Raw genomic sequence first — 25,234 nt, 5'->3', positions numbered from 1 at the left:
AAAGCATGGCAGCACAAAGGATCCAAACAAAAAGGTAAACGGTCACCTTGCCACTTTACAGTCATTGGCTTGCAGAAGCGTGTTATGCCAAGATTGCTACTGTATGCATTTCGAACAAAAAAAACAGCAGAAACATAACACTCAAAAATTCAAGTGCACCCACAGTGGCACTAGGAATTCCAGTTTCAGTTTTTTGGTGATCACAAAAAAGTAGTACAATCAATAATATACAGACGATGTTCCCATAGTTGAAAACTGTAACTAGTGTCCGACTAATTTTCAAATGAGCAATTGTGTGGGAATACATGCCCCTTTCTCTGACTTTAATCGTAACCTTACTGCTGTTTGAAACATTAATGCAACATTGCATCCATGTTCTAAGTGAAATAACTGGAGTAAAAAATGTTTCCAATCCCAACTACTGTTACGCAGCTGACGCTGTAATGTCATTTGCCAACGAAAAGCACCTGCTTTCTATCCGGACTGTTTCAGTGATGCTACTATCGAAGGGCACAGATTAGAAAGGGTACGGCAAACAGTAACAATTTTGTCAAGTGGAGTCAAATTATCTCCGGGTCGGGAAACCACATAATCAATGGGGCAGCATGGCCTTCAGGATTACGTACTTATTTCTGATCAGCCCGATCACTCTCTCGACATGAATCCCGACATTGGCTAGTTTTCTGGTGCATAGCACGTCTGCTTCTGGCGGTTGCTTTTTGCCCCTGGTGAATTCCACCACATGAAGTCTGGCACAGTAGAAGCCCACACTTTCAGACACATTGAACCCTCGGTCTGCAAGAACAATGTCACCTGGAAGTAAGTCGTCTGAAAGACCGCAGTGCTCTGTTATGTGTCTATCGCTTGCCTGCCCTCCCCAGCCTTCAGAGATGAAGTTAACAATGCCTTGAGATGCAATACCGATTAAATACTTCGCCGTATTGCTGTGTTTGTATTGAGACCACGTCTCGCCTTGGAGCAAGTATGCTGAAGGCCTTTCTGTCTTTATCTTAAAGCAGTCAATGACGGCTGCAACGTTTTTTCCAAAAGAATTGTAGGAGGCTTGAGGCATTGTGTGGTGCAAAGCACTTCTTGGTGGCCACAGTATTTGAGACTCAAGGCTGCAGTTGGTAGCATGCAGCTATTTGTCGAATGTGTGCGGCACTGTGGCCTCTGACACATGGGGCCTAAAAGTGAGGTCAGTGAAGTGCGAATGTAGTTTCAACTTCATCAAGAAAAGCAGGAACTCCTGAAACTTCAGCAAGCAGTTGTTTGCTATATGTGACACAAACTCCTCTACAACGATGAACAGCGTGTAAAGAATTTGAAAATTCACCGTTACAGTGTAGTGTCGCTACATTTCAGGGCATCTTCCGTCAGCTCCAGCAGCATGTTTTCAATCCAGCAAGTTTAGAGGCGCTTATTTAATTATATGCACTCCATCTCCATGGATTCAGCATTGCTGATTGTCATGTCCATCTGGACTGCGATCCCTCAAATAAAATTTGGTTGTTGCATGGGTGATCATGCAGTGCGAATAATTCACTCGAGATGCGGAGGGGGGTTATGGGCAATAGGACTGACAATGAAGCAGGCGAAGTTCGACATCTAAGGTACTGTGCTGGATGAAAAAAAAAAAAAAAAAAAAAACTTTCTCTTTATTTTTTGGCGCACCTGGCCTCAAACCACTACAACGAAAAGGTGCTGGCCTGTTTTGCCACTGTTCTCTACGCCGACTCCGTCTTCTGCTGTCGCCGGCGGCAACGAAGAAACAGCAGCAGCATCTGGGTGTGTCGCCTCTGTTGCTGCTGCCTCAGCTCTACGCTAGGCTTCAGCTGCTTGAGCCTGGCTCCGTCGTCTTTTTGCGCGAGCGTGGCATTCAGGATCTCCATGTTCCGTGCTGTAGCCGAGTGACAGCGTAGGGGCCCAGTCGGCCCCTATGCTGTCCTCCCACAGCTGTGATGGTCTGCCTACAGATGCAAGGGCATGTTTAAAAACGAGATTCTCCATTGTGCTTCTACTTCCTGAAACTAAGGAATTATCGTGCACATGTCGAGGGTGTACCTTTTACGAAGTGTGCGCCACCAATACGTATGCCAGTCCTCTTGGTGTTGAGATTGGCGCGGCCTATCCGCGCCAGCCACAGATCGCGTCGTTTCACACGTAGCCCCTTCGTGCGGTTGCCCTGATGCTCGATTATCTTCGGGAGGTGAAACAAGTTTTTGTTGATTTGGTCCAACATGTGCGGTTGGGGCATCCAAAAATTGCACAGATAACCATTGAGACACGGTGAAGATTGTCGCGCGATAGCTATGACTGGCTGCACCACTGCACCGGCATGTTGGATTGGTGTCCCAGGGTTCCTAGCAGTGATGTCAGTGAATGTAACCAGAGTCCCGCAATGCTTTTCTGGTCACGAAACTCTGGCCACAGTTTGATACCGGGACAAAAGCTGCCGCGATAGTCACTGCTGTCAGGGAGGGGGCATTCCGCACTGGCGCCACCCGGGCGCAAAGTGCACTGCTGAAGCTGCTGCCCATTTGAGGCAGTTGTTAACAGCGCAGAGAATAGTGTGCTGTCACTCGTGTTTACAATCGGGTCTCTGTCTCTGTGTTGTGACGGGGGTAATTACCGCATTGGTGCGTACGAGGCGCGGGTGCATCCTGGTTGGCGGGGTTACGCTCGCTGCGAGGGCGATCATGTAATCGTGGGGCCAGAGATGAATAGGGAAAGGCGCGCTGCAGTGCCAGGAGTTCGCAAGTCTAAGGTGCGCAGCGAGTTTCCGATTTGTTATGGGCTTAGAGTGTCGCCACGATGGCAGAGGTAGGTGACGAAGGACTCACAGCTCCTTTTGTTAGGCGCGCGCTGTGTTGAGAAACGCAGGAATTTCGTCAGCGTTAGGCATAATTTTGGCACGTGTCGTGTGAACGATACCTTAGAGAGACCGCCCGAGGGTAGATGGCCAGCGCTTGGAGTTTTAGTTGGTCAGTTTAATTCTGTGTTGCACTTGTCTTGATGTTTACGTGTGAGAGTGTGGATTACGTGATCGTATGGGCGCAAACATTCGATGTTGCTGTTGTGGCCAATCAGAGGCCTAGTGTGTTAGTAGGGCCTCCTCCCTTTGTGTTGGGATATGCCTTTGGAGGCGTGTCAATAAAACTGAAGTGCTTGGTGTTTTGGGTGGGGTCGGTTGAAAGAGGTCAGGTGCCGGGAGACCCCTGTGAGTTAAATATGTTTAGCTAAGTGCATTTAAGTACTTCTCTGTTTTCTTGTAGACTATGTATGTTCGTTAATTGATAAGTTGTCTATTGTAAATAAATGTTGTTGTGCATAGATTAAAAGTTAACCTCAGGGCCTCCGCAGCCATTGTGCAGCCATTTATTTGTTTATATATTTGAAGTGCTCACCAGCAGCGCTGGGCCTTCTCTTACAATTTTCGCTAAAAAGGAATCTGGTGCTAGCGTCTATGCGGCTCACTTCAAGGTCATCTGTGTCGTCATGAGCCGCCATTATACGGTGTGCTCGCCTTAGTTTCATCATTGGCTTGGATTGAAACGTTTTAGTGACCGCAAATTTAAAAAGCGCAAAGAGTGTGCAATTATATAAGTGGAAAATAAAACAGGCTGTTCTAAAGCTAAATAAATAAAAAATAAAGCGTGTTTTTTTTTACAGAGAGTCAGCCGTAATGGTTGTGCCTACTATTTTGCAGACCAAGCAGGTAGCTAACAATAACGTTAAAATTTAGGGGGGAGCTCATTAAAGACTGCTATTTTAGTAATATTACCATCATTTCAAATAATGAGCTGTTTTAAGAGCTGGGAAAAGTTCTTGAGCGTGCCTATGAAAACATCGCTTTGGCGGTGAACTGACGCACAGATAGTCTGCTACAAGAGTGTTATGTCTGCTACAACTTTCACAGCGGCACTTTACCCACTCAGTGAACATGTCTGAGTGCTGCTCATATATGTATTGTTCCTACAAAAAAGAACCGAGAATCGGACTTTCTTACCACAAGTAAGGCGTTAATTCTAACTAGCTACACTGGGGTTATGTGCTTACGTGAATATGTAGAGACGGTCGCTGGCCGGTACTAGTCCTAACACTTGCCTATAATGAAGCGCAGCTCTCTTAGCACGAACTAATGAAGTAAATTTAATTTACTATGAATTCGTTGTACTGAAGAAGTTCCCCACAAACATAAAGCTTGTTTTCCAGACTCGAGCGGAAGCAGACACCTTTCACTTTTCAAAAGCAGCAAGCAGCCTGTCATTACTAAGTAAAAACAGCAAAATAATTGAGCTTTTTATCCAACTACAAGCTGCATATTTCTATCAGCCCTCTCCTGCTTCTCCCTTTTTACTAAATGTTAAACCCAAGTTTCTGCTTACATTTTTGTTTGGCCTTCTCAATAAATTTACATGAATCCAGGTTTCCGCTGGGTGATGCAGACCCTTCTGCAGAAATGGGTCCATGCCATGGGGCGAGAAAACTTTGGGCCCAAAAGCCGCCACAGGCTCTGCTCGCCCCACTTCGAGCCCTCAATGTTTTGGGGTGGCCTGCAACGGCGGAGACTACGTGAGGATGCAGTGCCACGACTGCTCAAGGTCCACTTCAAGAAAGCTTAGGTGCGCATGTGTACATGCTCACTTTATGCATATGAGCAGGCACACAAGAAGACACACTACCAAGATAAAGTACAACATCGGAAATTCATAGATGTATGGCACTGTCAGGATCATGCATGTTGTGTATACAGCCAAAAAAAAGGTTGAAAGCAAATGGGAACAGTGCAGGGAAACCATGGTTGAAGAATATATTAAATCCTACGCTGCACAACATGTCCCATTCACGCCCAACATGTGGTGTTTTCAAACTCCCAACTATTTCCAGCTAGGTACACCAGTGTAGGTCTTATTGCAATGCTTTGCCATCTGAGGAGGCTAGAAACTGTCTCGTCAACTTCTACACGAAACCAGGCCGCTTGGATATGTCATGGGCTGCAACCAATCAGTTTTTTTTTTTGCTTGTTTACTGTCCTTAGCGCCTCCCTTCAATAACTGTTTCACACTTGCTCCAAAAGTATTATTTTTCTGTCAACTTGTATCTGATAGTGCTATAGAGCATTCGCTAAATGTGGAAGATTTTGATGGAGCACAGACCACTACTTTGAACTTCTTTGGTAACTAACAGTGCGTGCGAAATATTGCCACATTTAGAGCACATCACCTAATGGTTCATAATAGCATTTAGCCAATAGTCAATGACGTTTGGCAATGATGTTTGGCACCTTGGTGGCACCAGTGGCAAGGAACCATTTCGAATGCCCATTTCAGACACCGAACTTTAATGAGCTGTAAAATAAGTTCCTAGCAGTGCATGAAAAAACCGATTCTCTTATTGCGCTCACCAGGGTTCATAGCATTGGAAAACATAAAGATTACACTCATGGCTAACACTGTTTTGTCTATTCTTCCTCCGAAAATGACTAATTGTCTCTAATTATCTTGGTAACTAATTGAATTACTCAAAAAATAATGGCATATTTAAAATCAGTGGGAAAAAGCAGCAAGTCTGACAAGTTTCACGGAGTTTACTTAACAATGAAAAGAAGCTGTTTTAAGAGGCATGTACCACCCTTAAAGGAGCCAAAACACAAGTTTGGTTCATTCAAAAGACGGCCTCGTTAGAATCATACTGACACCAGTGGTAATGTAAACTTCGCTCAAATAAGCTATATAATTAGGAAAAAAGGGAATGGCCATGCGACCCACTCGCTCATTTCCTGCAACCGAACCTATGATGTCATACCAGAATGCTCTGCGATTGGCAGAGGCCGGCAAAAGCAAACGCAAATTAGGCTGAGCTTATAAGCTTGCAGAACGAGCTATTTGTGCCTAAATTTAGGGCACATTCCTTTTAAAGCAATAAGAACGGTGGGACAAACAGTGGAAGTTACGAAAGCACATGTAAACATAGAAGTACTGATATGTGTTGCGGTTGGTACTGCGCGCATTATGCTTGGTTTAGCTGCACAGCGTTGCGGGGCTTTGGGGTTGTCGCAGACAACACTGGCCGATTGACGCAAGCAACGGTGTCTTATATGACCATATTTCCCGAGCGAGGACTATGTTTCATGAAACGATTATTTTCTCCCAGAACAAAAGCAAGCCAGGTTTAAATATGGTCATAAAAAAACGGCTTGCCATGGTGTGGTGGCACTATCTAGGTTCAGTAACGTAAACAAACGCGCGAATACCTCAATGCCAGCGCCGCCGTACAGGGTGGAGACACCTTTTGAACGGTCCCGTGCCGCTGCAATTGGGTCAACGTGCTTAACGCATTATTCTTTTCGTTTCCCATGAGACCCAGCAATGCGAAACAGAGAAGATGATTCAAACTTCGCCAGTAAATTGCGTTGGGGCGATAATTTTAGCACAGTTTTGATACAACGGCTTGCTTCGGCGGCGAGCGAGCGACCCAAAATGGCAGCGCCAGCATATACGTGTCTCTACCCTGTACGGCGGACGCGTCAATCAAGGGACCCTAGGCTGCAGAGCGGTCGGTTCCACTGATGTCATTGCAGACCACGAAAACACACGCTTTAGTGGGAAAATCAAAATTTTAACGTAAATTGAATAATTTCTCCGTGAAAAAAACATCGTTTGTATCCGGACAAGCGCTGGGGGCACTATAAAACATGAAATCTTTCGAATAAAACAAACTTGTATTTTTTCTTCATGGCTCCTTTAAGTGTGTCTACCCAATCTTGTATGCTTCCAAACGGCTTACAGCGAGTGATCCTTGACCACATGAGTAGCATGTTTCATTTCCTGTTGTCTCTGCATACCAGCATTTTCTGCCTTATCTTAGGCTGGAGCAGTGCTAGCTAATGCAGAAAGTGAACTGAAGTGTACCACAAATTATGTACGGTGGCACATTTTTGTGCAAAATATCCAGTAACTGTCAGTAACCTTGTGTATCCAGCATGTGTGTGCACAACTACTAATGGATTACTAGGCCCATTGCAACTAGGTAGAGAGAAAGAGAGAAAAACATTATTCGGGAACGAGTGATTGAGATTTGGCTACGGGCGGGTCCCTCCATCCAGGGCCCCAATCTCTTCTGCTCCTCTCCAGGCTCGAAGAACCAAGTCCCTAAGGAATGTGGAACCTCATGGGCGGCATAAGTTTAAGTGAGCTTTATTGGCAAAGTCCCTGTGCTGTTGACACAATTCTGAGATTTTGGCATTAGTGTTCATTGTTTTCCACTTCCATTATAACAGCACACTTTACTGATTTATCTCTTATGCATTACAGGGATTTTTTTCTTTAGTGGGCCTGATGCCAGTTCTTTTTTCAGTTTCTACAAAATTTGTGTACTTCTCCAGTTTTTTTTATCTCATAGAGAAGCGATAACGAAGGAAAACCTCTAATATAAAACAATATGATCGTGGGCAATCGTCAGATGCTCTGAAGTCCACGATATACCATTAATGTTGTTCCAACCACGAAACGTGGAGGAAAAATGTGCAGCAGTCCGCACTTGCATAAGATAGTCCACTATGCTATACATTAGCTAGGCAAGGCAGAGAAGTAATGAGACTGGTAGTACTGATGATTACAAATCCTCATAGGGAAGTTGTTGGATAAGCTGCTTAAATGACAGATCTTGTCTAATTAGCGTACAAATGCCATGTATTTTTTCACTGCAGGTCATCGAATGGAAATAATAGTCCGGCTCCACGAGCTGCAAGAGAAAGAGGGATTGCGCACTGCCAACAAGCTCACCAGAGCTCATGTTGAGTACTACAAGCAGGTAGGCTGTCTTTATACCACAGCAATTTTAACTAGCAGTGCACGCAGCAAAAATTACTGCACCTTTATTTACTAGTTAAAAGTCAGACCGCCTTCTGTGCGGTTGTCCTGAGACTATCGAACATTTGCTTAGTGCTTGTCCAAAGTACTCTAGTGAGCGAATGAACCTTAAGACAGCTTTACTACGCTTGGACACTCGCCCTCTGTCCGAACAAAAGATTATGGGCACGTGGGCTGACAACAGGAACCAAAGCCTAGCCGTTAAAGCCCTGCTTACATTTCTTGGTGACTCCTCTTTGGATTCTCGCCTCTAGGTCGCGACAAAATTGAACAGACTGTGAAATAATGTCTGAGCAGTTTCTTTTTTTTTTTCATGGATGATAGTCATGTGCTAAAAAGTGAACTGTAGTCATCTGATTCAGCGCCCCGTTGTACGTGAGACGTTTATTGGTTTTACTGCTTGTACATAGTTCAATCGTCGCTTTCATTGTCATTTCCCATACCTTCCATATTCATTCCTTTCTCTTTCTATCCTCAGTACCCTCCCCACAGAGGGAAGTAGCAGGCCCAAGATCAATTTCTCAGGCCGACCTCTTCTCCTTTTCAATAAACATTTACTCTCTCTCTCTCTCTCTCTCTCTCTCTCTCTCTCTCTCTCTCTCTCTCTCAGACCAAAAAGTGCCACTATCGGTTTGCAATTTTACCCTATAAACTCAAAATTTCCACAAACCTTGATCGCAACTGCCTAATTATACTGAAATGAAGGTCCAGACCCCTTCCTTCCACAACTACGGTTCTGGAGAGCTCTAAGACCAGCAATACCAGTGGGGCCCTACAGCTGAACTTTTTGTAGTATGCATTAGCATAGCTGCCAACCTGGGGACCTCGAAAATCGGGAGAAACGCCGAAGGAGGGGAGAGGGGAGGGGGGGGGGGGGATTTTTTCGGCGCACACGACCTGTCTTGCCTACAAGGGATAGGCCTTCATTTCAAGGCTGCAACTATGCTGCAAACTAAGCAAATTTAAAACGTCGTTTATTTACAACAGGGTGCACTGAAAACTGCCCAGCTACTTCACCTACTCATGATGTTGCAATGGCTTCACTGTGGCGGACTTTGCTTCCTTCAAAAACTTGAGACAGTATGGTTGCTCGTGGCAAGGTCACCGCGAAATGCAGTTTTATATAGCTTTTTCTGCCATCCGCCGCGCTTACGTTGCAAGCACAAGTTGTGAAACATCTGAAGTGCTCGCTTGTTCATCCTGTGCTAACAGTGCCAAGAAGACAAACATAGAAAAAGAGGCACACAGGACGGGAGCGTCCGGTGTCCCCACTTTTGTGCATGCGTTGTCTTAGCATGCTTACAAAAGCAGTTGCAGAATTTTCGCACTAAACATTCATGCGGAAAATTCTGTGCACACTGATTGGGGGCAACACAACAAGAGGAGACACGAAGCCCAGCACAAAGTAACAATGAATTGGCAGTTACTGCAGTCTGGTTTTCATGTCTCGTTCGTACGCTGTCCCAGTTTAGTTTCAGTGTGCACAAAATTTTTCACCATAAATTCAGGCAAACTTGCCTGCGCTTCCTCTTTATTGCACTGAACGTGCTATTATTAGGCATGCACAGGCTGTGTCTTATGGAGAATCAATGCTTCTCCGAGGCAATTTATCCAGGCAGTGGATGAAATTTTTGTGTCGTTTTTGCTCTTGCAAATCATAGCCTACATGCACCAAGGTCAAAGCTACATTCGATAATGTCATAACTCTCAGTGAATTGCAGGTTTCACATGCGATAAGCCCATGCATTTTGCATACATTAAAATGAAAAGCGATAAGTTCTGACCTTCCATGAACCTGCCAAGGTTATTGAAGTTTTTTTCTCCTTTAGAAGTGAACTAAAGTCAAAAATAGCCCACAAGTCCAGCAAACGGGGATGGAACAATCCGTCCATTATACGTGGTGTATGTTTTGTACTGAGCTGTGGGCAAGTGTGCCATGCACCCCATGAGCCTTGAATAGCTGATTTCTCCTGTTATTTTGCATGGGACGCAAGTGAAGTTGGCCGCACAAACCTTCAGCAGCTCTGTCAGCAAAACCCTGGTCTTTGCATCAGAACTTCGTCTGCTGGAGTTCGCCGGCTGCAGTGGCACAGCGCAGTTTATTGCCGCTATTGACCGGTATGGACACCACCACTGTTTTAAAAGTGTCCTTTGAAGTACAGGATTTATGTGACCTTTCAGGTAATGCCTTGCACTCGAATCAATACAGCTAACCCCGTGTTGGAAGAGTTGAGAAATATGGTTAATTTGCAACACCGTCTGAGGCTATCAGCTTCCAACTTGGCTGATAATGCGCATTGTCCCTTGTGCATTGCCCCTTAAAACATTAAAGAAAAGGTCACCCCCAGTTTTCTCGAAAGCAGCTTTGGTTCCATAGGTGGGTAGTGCAAACACCATTTGGGTGGGCTTTGCAGACAGATGCTACCGCAGGATCTTCTAGAAAAAAAAAGCTGCCTTCCTGCCCGTGCGAAGGTGCCATGTATACTGATCGCAGAAAATATGACACACCTGAGGTCAAGATACATATTTGCCTCCATAAAAAGCGCTCTTATTAAGTGCTCCCATGGTGTCAACAAAGGATAAAAGCAAAATGGTGTCATCATCAACATGTGACAACCAAAACTTGATAAGTGCAGATGAGTAACCAAGTAGCGTACGTGGACACAAGTGTAATATTTCACTTACAAATTGCCTTAAAAAAAGCGAAAAGGACCAGCATCTAGGTTGCTTGCCATCAAATCAGGTCATTTACTACACTTCCTTTTGCTATTCAATAAAACCTCTTTGTGGTCCATGCATGTGACCCACGAACTAATGAACGTCACACGAAAGATCTCCTTAGTATCTGAAAAGCGTCGCACTGTACTTTAGACACAAGGCATAAAATCAACCTCAGTGTTGCATTCAAAACATAAGAATCTAAAATGACACTTAAAAAAAAAGAAAAAGGTACTTATTCAATCAACAGTGTACATACAGGCAATCAGCAGAATATGTTTATAGACTCCAAGATTTCTTTCATCACCAAGGAAAGGGACAAATAAAAAACAGTACTGTTTTACACCATGCCCAGCATTTTCTACAAAAAATTGCTTTGCTTGGTGTGCTACATGTATGTGCTAAGAAAATCGACCAAACAGAAGTCTAAAAAAATATACGGAGATGATGCTCGCACATGCCAATGTTTTTTTTAGAGATTCTCATTCAGCGTTGTACTTTGCAAGTACAACTTTGTTCACACGTGACTCTTATGTCATGCCGACGGGGGTTATATGTCTCACACTTGCGCACTACGTGCTTTAGGCTGGTATGCATCTACAAATAACTTGGAAGTCGCAGGAATAACCTCACTGTTTGCTTGAATCAACATTCGAAAAGAATGAGAGAAGTGAAATGTAGTTCACAATTCGTGGTTAGTGTTACTGGCATGTTTGCTGGGCCACTTGGGAGTGCTTGCGAGAGGTTGGCCTTCCAAGAAGACTGCGTCTCAATGTCTGATATTGGGATAAATCTGTGTCCCTAGAATAGGGGCAGTTCAAACCATCAAGCAGAAAGGTCGCGAGGTGGTTTTGTCTGCTTGGTTGCGACACCAGGGTCCTGCAGGCGGGGAGGCATGCTGGCAGTCCCCTTCCAGCATGCATAGGAACCTACCCCTCTGGTGTGTTAGCATGCAAAGCACGTACAAGGCATAAGCACTCATGCTGCATGCTTAATAACTCCAAAGAGTACATAGGCACTCGCCAGTGGCGGGCAGCTACCTAGCCCCAAGAGGTGAAAGGAATTCATAGGATGCCCATAGGCTACGCTTAACGGTTAGTGCCTGCTTTTCCAGGGCCTTCGACCTGTCGAATTCCCGCTGCCCTGTTGCCTCTGGCTACAAAGCCTTGCTGCTACCAGCCACATTACCGTGCCAGAAGGCAGCCATGGAGTCCGTGGGCCAGGAGCCGATGGAGCTGCAGCTGGCAACAAGAAAGCCAGGGGTGCCAGACGGCCGGCGAACGTCGGTCATCTCCCTGGCATTCACGCTGAAAAGCGCCTCCCAGCTGTCAGTGGTGGTGTTTGGCTCCAACCTGTGCAGGTGAGAATAACGGCGAGCTTATGGAATTCTGCCAAATGTCTTATCACAAAGCCTGCACCGCTACAGGCTAATTCAAAATTTAAGTGCAAAGTTGGGGTGCAATAGCTGATTTGGTAATGTAATTGACTGGCCTAGTTGGTATTGCATTATGTACGGTTCAGCGCAGTAAAAGACAGGGACTAGAACAGACCCAACACAGGAGCGCTACTACAGCTGAAGTTTATTAAAGAAAGACACTCTCTTACAAACATGTTAGATAGAACTGAAAAATAAAAAAGAACGGGACAAAAAAAAATGCGGTGAGGTCGCACGAGATAAAATTTTTTTTTTGCAACTCAGACACACTCGGGTGTCAACAGCGCGTGCGCCAGCAACGTCAAGAAATTCAATTTCCTTGGCTGAAAGGTGCAAACGTGGCGCACTGATGCACTTGCAGTGCGCTGTCTGAATATTCACTGCTTGCATTATTTCCCTGGTGAGCTGATCTCTCGACCTGAAAAGCACTTTACAGTTTTCCAATAGCGGACCACAAGCCCCATCTTCACAATGTTTGCAGTGGGCAGCCAAGTGTCCCTCATTGCCACGGCATACATCATTTGCGTGTTCATGCAGTCGAACGTTGAGACAGCGTCCTGTTTGGCCTACGCAAGTCTTTCCACATTTCAGAGGAAGGTGATAGGCAACGCCTTCAACACATCTAACATACTTATTCCGGTGCTGGATGTTGCACTGCTTGTTCTTTATTGAGTGTGGGCCAGTGCACGCGCATAACCTTGACAACTTGTGAGGGACAGAGAAAACGACGTCCACACCCGCACTACTTCCTATTCTCTTGAAGTTGTGTGGAATCTCGTGGATGTGTGGTACAACAGCAACTTTGCCTCTTCACTTGTTCCCCTCCTCCTGCTCTGATGCTGCTGCGATTCACGATCATCTTTCTTTATTTTTTTTGTGAATTGTTACTGCTTCTGATGTAATTAACTCAGCTGGATACCCAGCCAACCGAAGCCACTGAATCTGCTGGTGAAAGCTATCGTTCATTGAATGAACGCACGATTTTTGTAAGTTCAACAGGCAACCCTGTGCAATGGCTCTCTTGACCACCTTGGAATGTGCCGAGGTGAACGGGAGCAGTGGCTTTTTGCTATGTGGCTCATACTGCCAGCAAAGATGGCTCTCTCTGGTCTGAAGTCTTATATCAAGAAACCTGATCTCAGAGTTCTCAGGGACCTCGTGGGTCAGCACCAATGGAGCCAAACATTACTGGCAGTATGAACCACGTAGTTTTTCAAAAAGCTCTTGCTGCCGTTCACCTCGGCACAACTCTCTTACAAAAATCGTGCGTTCATTCAATGAACGATAGCTTTCACCCGCAAATTCAGTGGCTCCGGTTGGCCGGGTATCCAGCAGAGTTAATTACATCAGTAGCAGTAACTATTCACAAAAACATAAAGAAAGATGATCGTGAATCGCAGCAGCAGCAGCAGAAGGAGGGGAACTAGCGAAGAGGCAAAGTTGCGGTTGTACCGTAACACATCCACAAGATTTCACACAACTTCAAGAGAATAGGAAGTAGGGCGGGTGTGGACGTCGTTTTCTCTGTCCCTCACAAGTTGTCAAGGTTATGCGCGTGCACTGGCTCACACTCAGAAAAGAACAAGCAGTGCACCATCCAGCACCGGAATAAGTATATGTTAGATGTGTTGGAGGTGTTGCGTATCACCTTCCTCTGAAATGTGGAAAGACTTGCGTAGGCCAAACAGGGCGCTGTCTCAACGTTCGACTGCATGAGCACACAAGTAATGCACGCCGTGGCAGTGAGGGACACTTGGCTGCCCACTGTAAAGGGCTTTTCAGGTCGAGAGATCAGCTCACCAGGGAAATAATGCAAGCAGTGAATATTCAGACAGCGCATTGCAAGTGCATCAATGTGCCACGTTTGCACCTTTCAGCCAGAGAAATTGAATTTCTTGAGGTTGCTGGCACACGCGCTGTTAACACCCAGGTGTGTCTGAGTGGCAAAAAAAAGAAATTTATCTCGTGTGACTCCACCGCATTTTTTTGTCCCGTTCTTTTTTATTTTTCAGTTTTATCTAGCACGTTTGTAAGCGAGTGTCTTTCTTTAATAAACTTCAGCTGTAGTAGCGCTCCTGTGTTGGGCCTTTTCTAGTCCCTGTCTTTTATTGCGCTGAACCGTACATAATGCAATAGCTGGTTTGTGTTATCCATTCCAATACTGTGCCTGTGGACAGGGGCGTAGCCAGAGGGGGGGTTTGGAGGTTCGAAATTTTCCCGGGCAGCGTGAAGTGAGACTGTGTTCCTTTCAAGAACAATCCTCCCTTCCCATAACCCATCACCCACCCCCTTCCACCCGCCTCCAGAAAAAAAGTCTCGCTACGGCCCGGCCTGTGGAAGTGTGCAATCCCTTATGTAGACAGCAGGAGAGGTAGGACAACTATTATTACTCCCCTAAGAAGCCATTACACCGACACAGTTTGTCAAGTGTTACACAAGTCACAAACAAAAGACAAAAATGGGTCCACGGCTGTTATAAAGGAAACCTTGCTTTAGGAGTAGTGACACGAAATTTCAAAGCTGAGATAACTATGTAAAATGCTTCCTTTTTATCAGGAGATATCTCCCCACAAGTTTCGACAGTAGCCGTTCAGTATAACATATTTTAAATCCATTTTAATCTCTGCCCGCACGAGAAAGCCCAGAGTGGGCCAGCATGACAACATCTGCTACTTGCCCCAATCTGCCGACGTTGGGGCTCCCGTGACGTAGCTGACGCGCTGGCTGTGGTTGGACTCCACACATGTTGCATTGTGTGATGCTTGCGTGCTGGTTGCAGTTTCTTTATGGCAAGTACTTATGTTGCGAGAACTTCGATGTAGATTGGCGGGCATCCGTGGCAAGAACAACCAAAGTGCAAAAACCTTTACGCATCTACATTTAGACTGCAAGCGACATTGAATTCTACTGTAATGAGGTGAATTGAGTACAACTGGTCATGTGGCAATTGAATAGTCAGGTGTGAAAATGATAAAGTTTGATGTAGATAAGAAAGCTTCCATTGTAACAAATCCATTAAATTCAGCTCTTGTCTCTCGACCCCCAGAGGCACCAGAACATTTCTCCTTGATTCGCAATTCTTCCTTCATGTGCAAGAGGTGTTGAGTGCTGTATGAATCATACCGGTTGTTTAAAACCAGACAAGAGTGTGCAGGAGTAGGTAGAAAGTGCTTGGCTGGTTCAGGAGAGTGGCAGCACACCCACTGCAGTATTGCAGTACCCCAATGCATGCCAATTGCATCGCCATGGTGCAAGTGTAAGGCCATGTGCAAGGCTGCAGGGAGGGGAGGGACAAATTTATGATAGGTAAAATAATTCGGAGTGACTCTACGGCACCCACAGGCCTGCCTGAGTCGCGTTCAGTAGAATTGCAATAAATACCAGTTGTGCTAGTTCCTTGTGACTATGTCTCTATGTCTATGTCTGTGGAGGTACTATGTCTCTAGAGGTGCGTCAGTCGCCGGGGTGTCGTAATGCTCATCTGCTGCTAGCAACTCCTCAAATACTGGCTTGCTGAAATGTTTGCGTCACAGCGAGGGCACAAGTGAGGCAGCCTTTGAGAAATCGGTACCCGCTGGTTAGGCTTTCGGTGCTCTGGAGAGTGTCTAGCAGAGAACTTGCACAGAGCGCGAGAAAATAAGGTGAGTAGAGACGGAGACACACGAGAGAAACATTAAAAAACATCAAGAAAATGCTTAGTTGGCGCTAATTTGTGCGGAAACCCAGCCTTCAGTCGCAACTAGGCAGCGAGTTGATTGTTCTAGCGCTCTAACCCACCTCGCCCACAAGCGTCGAGCCCCTCAAATTCGCCCTCCTCCGGCCGGTTCCGGAAAAACACCAATTTCAAGCAAGACGAGGCTGTGGACTCTATACCCGCTAGCCTGACGTCTTTCGCCGAAATCATTGAGCATTTTCGGTCCAGGCGGCGACGTCTGCCACATCCCCATCCCAACCTCACCAAGCCACAACAGACAATGCTAAGGCGACTGCAGACAGATACTCTCATGTGCCCAGTCAGACTCCACCAGTTTTACCCAACGAAGTTCACCAACCCTCAGTGCAAGTTCTGTGGAGGCGAGGGAACCGTGGAGCACATGGTGTGGCTTTGCAGTCACTCCCCGGGCCTTCTGCCCGCCCCTCTTCCAGTTCCTCGGATCGGCACTCCTCCTCCCTTGCTTTCGGAACAGGCACCCCAACAAGTCACCACTAACAGCAGCATCTCCTTTCCATCCCATCATGCTCCTAGGCCTTGGAGGCTTATCCTGGACAGCCCCTCCCTCGAGGACCAGGTCCTACTGGTCGGCAGAGCAGAGGCCGCGTCCATGGTACTCGGATTCCTCTGAGCTGGAGTCCGGGCCTCCTTTCCCTAACCCCCTCCCCTTCTAAAGGCCACTAAATTGCGTTTGCCACCACCTTGTGACTTGTAGACGAGTCAAGGCACAAATAACTGGGAAAAGTGGTTGCAATACCTGCAATGATAACTTCCGTGCACGCAGGTACTACATACTATGCACCGCCAACCTGGACCAGGACCCAGTGGAGTTGTACTACAACTGCGTTCGGCAACGGGGTGGCTGGAACAACAACCCCTCTGCTTCAGAGTTCCGCCACGCATACCGAAGAATCCTGGTACGTGCAGCTGTGGGCAGCTCACAAAATGCCAATGTTACCCTACAGCTGGACAGCATCAGGTTGGCCACATGCTGCCCGTTAGTGGCCAACTCTATGGCACTGTGTACATGAATGTAAGGCATACAAAAAGACAACAAATAGGGAGGGAAATAAATAAATAATGGGCAAAAATAAATGTGTAGATATATACAAAAAGGGAAAGCGATCAAGGAAGGCAAAACATTTTGTGAACAACAAGATCTCGGAGGTTGTGTGTAGAGTGTGCACTAATGAACACATGGCCGAGAAAAATATTCCCTGCCAGGGAAAGGTTATCAAGGCCGCACCTTTATATAGTCTTTGTCCAAGCAGCGCTAGCGGGAAGTCTCTCTTAATTACCGCATTATAGCGTGCAAAGCGCGGGTGCGTCCTGGTCCATGAGGTTACGCTCCGTGCAGCATCATTCGTGGTGCCAGAAATGAATAGGGAAAGGCGTGCCGCCGCGCCTGTAGAATTTGTACCGTCAAAGGTACGCAGTGCAGTTCAAATTTGTGACGGGTCTATGGTGTCACCACAACGGCGAATATGGGTGACGAGGGACTGACAGCTCCTTTTGTGATGCCAGAGCCCCTCGATGCTTTTGAGGGGCTCTGGTAATGCACACGCAGTGTTGGCAAAGGTGGGAATTCTGTCGGTGCTGGCATAATTTCGGCGCGCGTCGTAGGAACAATACTTTAGAGAGGCCGCCCGAGGGTCGATGGCCTGCGATCAGAGTTGCTAAGAGTGGAATCCCCTCTCTCATTATATTTCGAGCGCCTTGCTGCGCATTGCCACAAGTATCCGGAGAGCAGCACCGGCCACTGCTGCCTGTTGTGAGTCCAATTGAGCATGATAGTACATGCAGAGTGCTCTGGTGAGAGGCTGGCATGCTCTCGCAGTTTGCGCATTTAGCGGACGCACTGTCTGCAAGCGCTTTATCGCGCGGTTGCCTGCTGCAGTGGTAACGTCACGGCATCTGGAAATGTTACGACATGAGAAGGAAGATGCTTTTATCACCCAATCGGGCAGTGAAAGACAAACGTTGAAATGTGTTCGCTGTGTTTCGCTGCTTGATAAAAAGCCCCTCATCTGCTGCACCTGCCTTCTCTGGAATCGTTTCCAAATACGTGATGTAGCTGCCGCAGCATACAAATGCACAATAATGGTTCTGAGGGAGTGGATCCGCCAAACATACGGACTGAAATTGCGCTGTCCCGTCGCTAGACCGCTCTGCATCTACTCGGTGCCATGACTGTTATAAAGCCTTTGACTGTACGTGTTGGAGACCAAGCAGTGGGCAGCTGCGATGACTGCTTTCTCTGTGAGGCTGCTTGATAGGTTACCTGGCGTTATTTCTTCTCCCTGAGTAACTTGTTGGGGCAGGTAGTGCGTGGTGTTTTTTTCGCACTGATTACCTATTCGTTTCCTGTGTGCCTTGCTTTATGCTTTGGGAGTGGAGCGCTCAGCTCTCCATTCCAGGGGGGGCGGGGGGATTGAAAGGAATACCAACAGCGGAGCGCACAGCTTCCAACACATGCTGTGCACCATCTGGCTGCATGCACATTTGAGAACCTGTGAGTGCGACCTGCTTTTATGGGAAATGCTTGATTAAAAAGTGACGTCGGTCGTTTATTTTGAGGTGCCTTTTCACACTGGTACGGGGCTCGCTTGCTAACGCATTCGTATTTAAGATTGAAGAGCTTGCCCGAGGAAGGAAGAAATGGGAAGTTCAACACGGAAAGCCCTCTGCTCATTTGAGTGGATTTTGCTATAAAGCTTTTCTTTCATCATCAGTACAGGCCGAACCAACACATTTGCCTAGTGTGTACTCAGACACTGCATTCGCTAAACAGAAGGGTGATGAGTTGTTTAATTTGACCTTGCTATCGTGCTCCTTCTAATGGTTTTTGGAATATTCAATAAATTTCTTCCATATCCAACCGGAGCCTTATCCAGACTGCTCTTTGTTGTGATCGGGTTACATTGGCTAAGATCGGAAGGGGCTGCTGTTGCACGACCTCTGGGTTTCGTAGTGTGTGTTCTCGGCATGTGGAGGGGCCACTGAACTCTCAGTAGGCAAAAAAAAAAACTATGAGCTATTCCGCTTTTGAGTTGGATGACCAGCGGAGATCTGGTGACACATAATTTTCGAACAAAGGGATGATCTCTTTACAGTAGTCATGCTGCGACTAGCTGTTTATACCAAGGGAAATTACCAATAAGGTGTTTCGGATTGGTTGTTTGAACAGCTTATCACTTGTTCAGGCCAGCTGCACAGCTGCTACGTGCTGTGCTGCTATCGTTCTTTTACCCTGTGTTATCAAAATAAGTAAATGCAGAATAGTCGCCCTATTTCCATCTTTTTACTTGTGAATGCGCATGCATCAACAAGTGAGACCTGTGCCAGCGGGCCTGTTATCTACCATATTCGGGAGCCAAGTGCACAGCAAGCTGATTGAAGCTTGCACAATGCCCTTCAACCCTTATCCTGCTCAGTGGCGACAGAACGTAAGAAGGCACCTCAAAATCAGTGACCAACGTCGTTTCTTGATCAAGCATTTCCCCAAAGAGTAGGCCACACTCTCAAACCCTCTGGAGGAACTGCGCATGCCTGCAGTTTGCAGACTTTGCAGACTTTGCAGTCTTTGCAGACAGGTGGTGCAGCATGTGTCCAAGGCTGTTCGTATTTTTTTAATCCCCCCTTTACAGCTTGCAACTGACAGGCTGTGCACCGAAACTGTGGGAATGAGCCTTTAAAGGGATCATGGGACAGCGTACAAGCTTCATCCATTCGGGAGATTGGGCAGGTCATACCTCACGACAGGTCTGGTTGGTGGGAAGCGTTGCTCTCACCACTGACGTATTGCTGTTTACGGGGTAAGATTTCAAATTGGGGATTTATTCACCCACTTGCTCCACCGCAGTGCGACGTCCCAAGAGCTTGGTGAGGCTGTACGTGGGGAGCAGGCAAAAGCAGGTACAGCGCAGCCGTGGGCTTTGGACAACTAGACTGGCTAGTGCTGGTCAGCCGCTAACCTCTTCTCTCTTTTTGTGATTGGTCGAATTTTGCATTACACTTGGCATGGCTCATTTTCACTCGAGAAACGTTAGAATGGGGCAAGGTTGTACGCTGCTCTTGTGGTTCCTGTCTTCACACGCAAAAGCATTTTCTAAGCTGAGTTAGCCACTGCAGAAGAAGTGGATATCCCGTCAAGCCTGAAAGGTTGTTCATGGCCATGACAAATTTGGAATTCAATGTAAAACTGAGGAGGATCGCAAAAGAAAAATTTAGATGCAAGTGTAGCAACCTCACGAGTGTGAGGTCACTATGGCAAGCCAGCGATTTCCACCCAAAAAGGTCATTCAAATCAAATTGAGGTGGCTGCGTCTTGGTTGGAACATCCAACCTTCTCCTTTTTGCTGCGTTTTGGTGCAATCAGCTAGTGCAGCTCCTGTGTTTCTTTTTCTGCACAGCGTTACCCAACTGTAGAAGCGCGTGTAAACTTGGTGATTTTTTGATGTTTTTTATTGTTTTAATGTTAAGTGACACCAGGTCGTGCTACAATGATATAAAAAAGTTTATGTACAATTTTTACATTTTTTTGTTTCACAAAAAGGCCTCTGTAATGTATGTATTTCTTTCTCCGCCTTTGCTGCAGACACTTTACTACAGTAAAAAGTGCGTACCACCAAATGGCCAGTGTCCAGCTACTAGTCCTGAAAAGATTTTGTGGTGGTGCTAATGGTACATCATTTGTTTATGCGCCAGTTATTACAAAGCCTTGTAGGGCTGAGCAAGAATGGCAGCCAAAAACCAAGCCAAAGTGTTGCTGGGAGGAACGAACAAAAGGAGCTTGGTTGAAATTTCTGAAATGTTATGCCAGACTTGTGACTTTCACTTTACTGTTGCAAAGATGATCCTTCTGTTATAAAATGTGAATGTGGTGTTTGAGCGTGCTTTTGTTTTCAGTCTTGTTTGATGTTGATTATATCTGGTGGGATTTGCCAACGGTGCCTCCCCGTTGAGGAGCGAGCATCAGGTCTAGATGCATGTACGTGGGCGCAGCCAGGGGGGGCATAGTTCCTCCTGGGTCTTACCTCATAGCTGTAAAGAATTTGTGGTGCAGGGAAGGTCAATGTAGGGCTTTGAAATGGCAGTGGGTGCCTCGTGTTTTTTATTTCTTTGTTTGTTTGGATTTCAAAGACAATTTCTCGGGTAAGTTTTGCGGGTGCCCATGGCTGAAGGAACAACTGGGGTCACACTCTATGCTGTTTGCGAGGTCCCGAAACTCTGCCTAATGAATAGTATGTACAATTTGGCAGAGTTAAAGTGAATGACATAAAGAGCATGTGTGGGCGCCACATGTTTACAATAGTGTTTTTTGTACGGTGAAGTTGAATTTGAAGGCACACAGTCCTACTGGCAGCCAAAAACAGTTAAATTACGAATTTTCGAAGAAGAGATTTGTTCAGCTCACCAGTCCGACTGGTGTTACGTGTGCCTAAAGCAGCACCCCTGAACAGGTGTCAGAAACGTGTGAAAATAATTTTTTGAGAAACCCCAGCTATTTGTGCGTGCCAGCAGAACCAACCTGTGCGGTGTATATTTGATAAGTGTGCCATGGACGCTGACAACCCTCTGAAGACACCGATGCCCGTTCTCATCTGTCCTCCTCGCAGAGCTCGTAAGCTGGTCTCCAGGTGGCGCATTCCCCTGGCTGGTGGCTGGCTGGTGGGGCCTTCCGCAGCTTCGAGGCACTCGCGAGGGTTCCTGCAGAGGGGATAGGAGGGCACCCAGCGGGGCTTCCCTACGTGCCTGACGGACAGCTCGGCTGTACGGTCGGCTCGGGTCAACGGCGTGGCGTTCATTGGTAATTATTTTACATAAAAAAGCGTGGACTGCTTGGGCTTGTGCTTTTATATACCCCATTTGTACTCGCTGTATATGTATTGGGCTAGAAATGTAATGCACAGAGCTCGCAACCAGTGGACCGCCAGGGTTAAAAGTGACTACTGAGAGACAGGGCTACAAGCAGGGCAAGTGTGATAACTCGATGGAAAATGAGAGAGAAATCTGGTTGGAAAAAAAATTGATTCGGGCAGCGCAGTATAAGAAACTGTTGGAAGTCAATGGGAGGGGCCTTCTTGCTGCAGTGTCTATAGAGAAGTCTGATGATAATGGTGGTGATCTTCTCTCGTAAAATGGGCACCAGACGTTGGTAAATTTTAGAAACAAAGTTGGGGTGCGAACATTATGGAAATGTTGGCCTGAAGTGAAGCCCCACTGCCGCATGCCATTGCAATGTATGCGGAGTCACAGCCGTCATTGTATTCTCTCTCCAGCTGTATTCTTGCTGGCTTACCGCCATGAGCAGGAAGCAAGCTGTTCCACTGTTCGCTCTGGGCCACGGTGTAAGCCTGTCTCTAGCCCAAGGTCAAACGCCTCCGTGCGGAAGTGAGCGTCGAAGAAGGTCAAATAAGAGGCCGCCCCCAGCACCACCATGAGGGGAGCTTCTTGCAGCCCAGCAGGCATCTGCGAATAATGAGATGGTCAGGTGTTGGGCCTCGTCATACAGCAGTGTGGGAGAATCTTGCAGTGACCCTGAGTAGGCAGGAGTTCCGACCGTGCAACTCTGGAAGATCTTTAGGGAAGCTAGTGGGAAGTATAACATCGTAGAAGTTCCTATAGCATGCAGATGGGCAATATTTTACAGGCAATTTAAGATTAACTACTGGAACGTAGTTGGAAATGGAATAAAGTATCCTGGAGGGGCAATGAGAGAACGGTATTGCAGTCAATGCAGATGTTGTGCTAGCCAGCACTTTATTGCGTACAACGACAGCACTTAGGGCAGGTTGGGGTGTCTTTTTCTTCTTTGTAGGCTGCCTCGAGGGTCTCTTTCTAGTGTGCGTTGTGGGGATCCAATAAATCCACGTGATGCATAGGGTCTCCCTCGTGATGGGGGCATGAACAACCCTGCAAGGGTGGGGGGGTGATGTGAGGAAGTGAGCCTTCCATTGGTTGCTAGCCAACACATGGTACCCTGCCAACCCTAGTGGCAACGACAGGTATTAATAGGGGTCGCTGTAGATCGGGTCACCAGTTGAGGTTGATGGTCCATTTTCAGTCGTCATCGCTCCCCTGCCGCCCACCGTCCTGCCCGCGGCTGTCCACCGTCCCGCCAGCTGACCTGCCTGCTGCCATCCTGCCTGCCGACCTACCGTGTTTACACAATTGTAGGTCGACCCTTTTTTTTTTTCAAGTTTTACAATCCGATGTTGGGGGGTCGACTTAGAATCGAAATCAAACTTTGTGCCGCTATTAACAATAGAAATGAGAAATCAGTGGTGCTACGAGCTGGGCAAAGTGTAACACCCTCGTTTCTATGGTTACGGTCAAAGCGAAGCGTTTACCCTTGCATACATTCTGATGCCAATAGAAGGGATGCCGACTTTGAAAGTTGACGTTCCCGATCTGTGCCCTTTGCCCACTGTACCTAGAGCAGCTAACCTTCCACCAGTGCGTTCGTAGGTGTACTGAATGCGATATGCTTGTGCCTTCATAAGGACTGTGCATTGATTCAAGGGATTTGGTAATACTCATTTTGCTTATGAGAGACGAACAAAACGCTTCTTGAATGCGAGTAACGTACTCACAAATCAAAGGAAATCACGAGCAGCCGCTTCTGTCAGCCGCCATGTTGTTTGTTCTGATATCGTGCGGCAGTAACCACTGCCGGTAGCTTCGATGGTTGTCATCTCACAGCGAATGTGTTCTCATGATTGGGAATAAAGTTTCCCGCTCAACCCACAGCGCATGGTTATTCCGTGTACTTATACAAAAGCTTTTCTTTTTTAACTAGTTTTTTTTTCTAACATTTTTTTCTAACAGCTTTTTTTTTCTAGTTTTTCTTTCCTAACATATTTTTTAACATTTAGCTCTTGCGGGAGCAACGATCATTGATGGAAGAGCCGCCGTATGGGGGGTATTAGTAGTTGACGGAAGGGCTTCTTTGTGATACGATTTTCGAGGTGGCCACGTTGCCACATGCTTGTCACTTCTGTTTTGTGCTGAATCATCCCGTCTGTCATGAGTGCCCTGGGCCCGAAGAACTTTCTCGGCGCTCATTCACAGCAGTATCCAAATGGACTGCTTTCTGCACTCGCTTTCTTTTTTTTTTTTTTTTTTTGAGAGATGAAATTTTGGGGGGGTTGACCTACATTCAAGTTGACTTACAATCGTGTAAATACGGTACTCGCTGCCGTCCAGCCAGCTGCCAGCTACCGATTCTGTCCTGCCATATCCCCGCCGGGTGATGCCCCACCGAACCAGGTCCGGCGCCATAAGCCGAAAAAGCCGGTGCCAGTCCATCTGCCTGGCCACGGGGGCAGGAACCATCATCGCTGCTGCCACGGCGTGGCCTTCATCGGCGCCCCGCTGCAGCCCCTCCAGCCGTGCAACCGCCGCCGATACGCAAGCGGTGCTGCACAGTGGCTACCTGGTTCCACCAGGCGGTTCCTACGGACGAGCCGGCGTGTTCCATCTCCTCCCAAAAGTGGAAATTCCAACGTAAGGGGGAGGTTGGCATTCCGGAGGACCAGTTGCCGATGGTGTTTCGGGGCCGTAATTTACCTTCGACTCCGGTGCGGTTTGACAGGGGCGCTGCCCTCATGGACGTCGGTGCCGCCGGGGACCAGGCACCTCTGGTTGCCTTGGACCCACCTGGCGTCCCGCTGCCCCTTCCCGGACAGCCACTCCCAGGCTTCCCACCGGCCCAACTTGTGGCCATAGTGGAGGCCCTGTCCACAAGCCAAGCATTCGCTGCAGCCATCGAGGTGCGGGTCTTCGCTACCCCCGCCTCCGCCATGGCCGAAGTGGATGAAGTCATCTTGGTGCCACTGCCGGAGTGGGGACGGAATAAACACGTAAGCGGCCCCCCATCTTTTCTGTCCATGTGTGTTTTTGGGTGAACACCCAAACCGGTCAGGTTACACCGGGCTAGGCCTTGAGGAGGGGGAGATGTGGGGACCCTTCGTATCCCCGTTTCCTCCTCCCGCGAGTGCGCATGCGATCCCCCCGTGCATTGCATAACTCCTCGGACAGGGTCGGGGAATACCGCCCCTCTCTGCTGCCGACGCTCCTCCACACCCAGGAACCTGCCTCCTTTACCCCGCCCCTTATAAGCGCGGCGCAAGCACTTCATTGCTCTCTTGCTCTTGGTCTTGGCGCTTGGAAGGGAGATGGAGGATCGCGGATAGGGATTGTGGGGAAATGTGGCTCTTCCGCGCCCTCGCCGCCACCCGTCCGGAGCTGGGCCCTTGACCCCAGTCGGACGCGCGAGGTAGGCCTAGTCCTACCTCGCTGGCAGCCCACGTGTCGTCTCAGCCATCGCCGGGCCTTTAGGCATGCGTTGATACAATGTAGTTCTTAGCTTGTCGAGGCGATCAATTTCTCCACTACACGCTTGCAGCTGTGTAGTAGAGAAAATGGTGAATCCTCGAATATCGACAACAGGCGCGGAAAGACGTAGACTAAGAAAGAAATACACAGGACCTG

The 25,234-nt window shown here is 47.3% G+C and overlaps 1 long non-coding RNA gene across 1 annotated transcript; it reads left to right on the top strand.

Moving 5' to 3' along the window:
• Nucleotides 1–9,860: 9,860 nt before the first annotated feature.
• LOC144138343 (uncharacterized) lies at nucleotides 9,861–24,457 on the top strand. The gene is made up of 6 exons (XR_013315870.1): nucleotides 9,861–9,992; nucleotides 11,707–11,952; nucleotides 16,524–16,656; nucleotides 21,358–21,548; nucleotides 22,806–22,914; nucleotides 24,011–24,457. It is a non-coding gene; the product is annotated as an uncharacterized LOC144138343 (long non-coding RNA).
• Nucleotides 24,458–25,234: the final 777 nt, after the last annotated feature.

The sequence above is a fragment of the Haemaphysalis longicornis genome, unplaced genomic scaffold (genome assembly GCF_048455015.1).
Source record: "Haemaphysalis longicornis isolate Haplotype H1 unplaced genomic scaffold, Haemaphysalis longicornis Haplotype H1 scaffold_1, whole genome shotgun sequence".
Lineage (NCBI taxonomy): Eukaryota > Metazoa > Arthropoda > Arachnida > Ixodida > Ixodidae > Haemaphysalis > Haemaphysalis longicornis.
The sequence above is the reverse complement of the archived record's forward strand: the minus strand, read 5'-3'. Positions and strand labels throughout refer to the sequence as shown.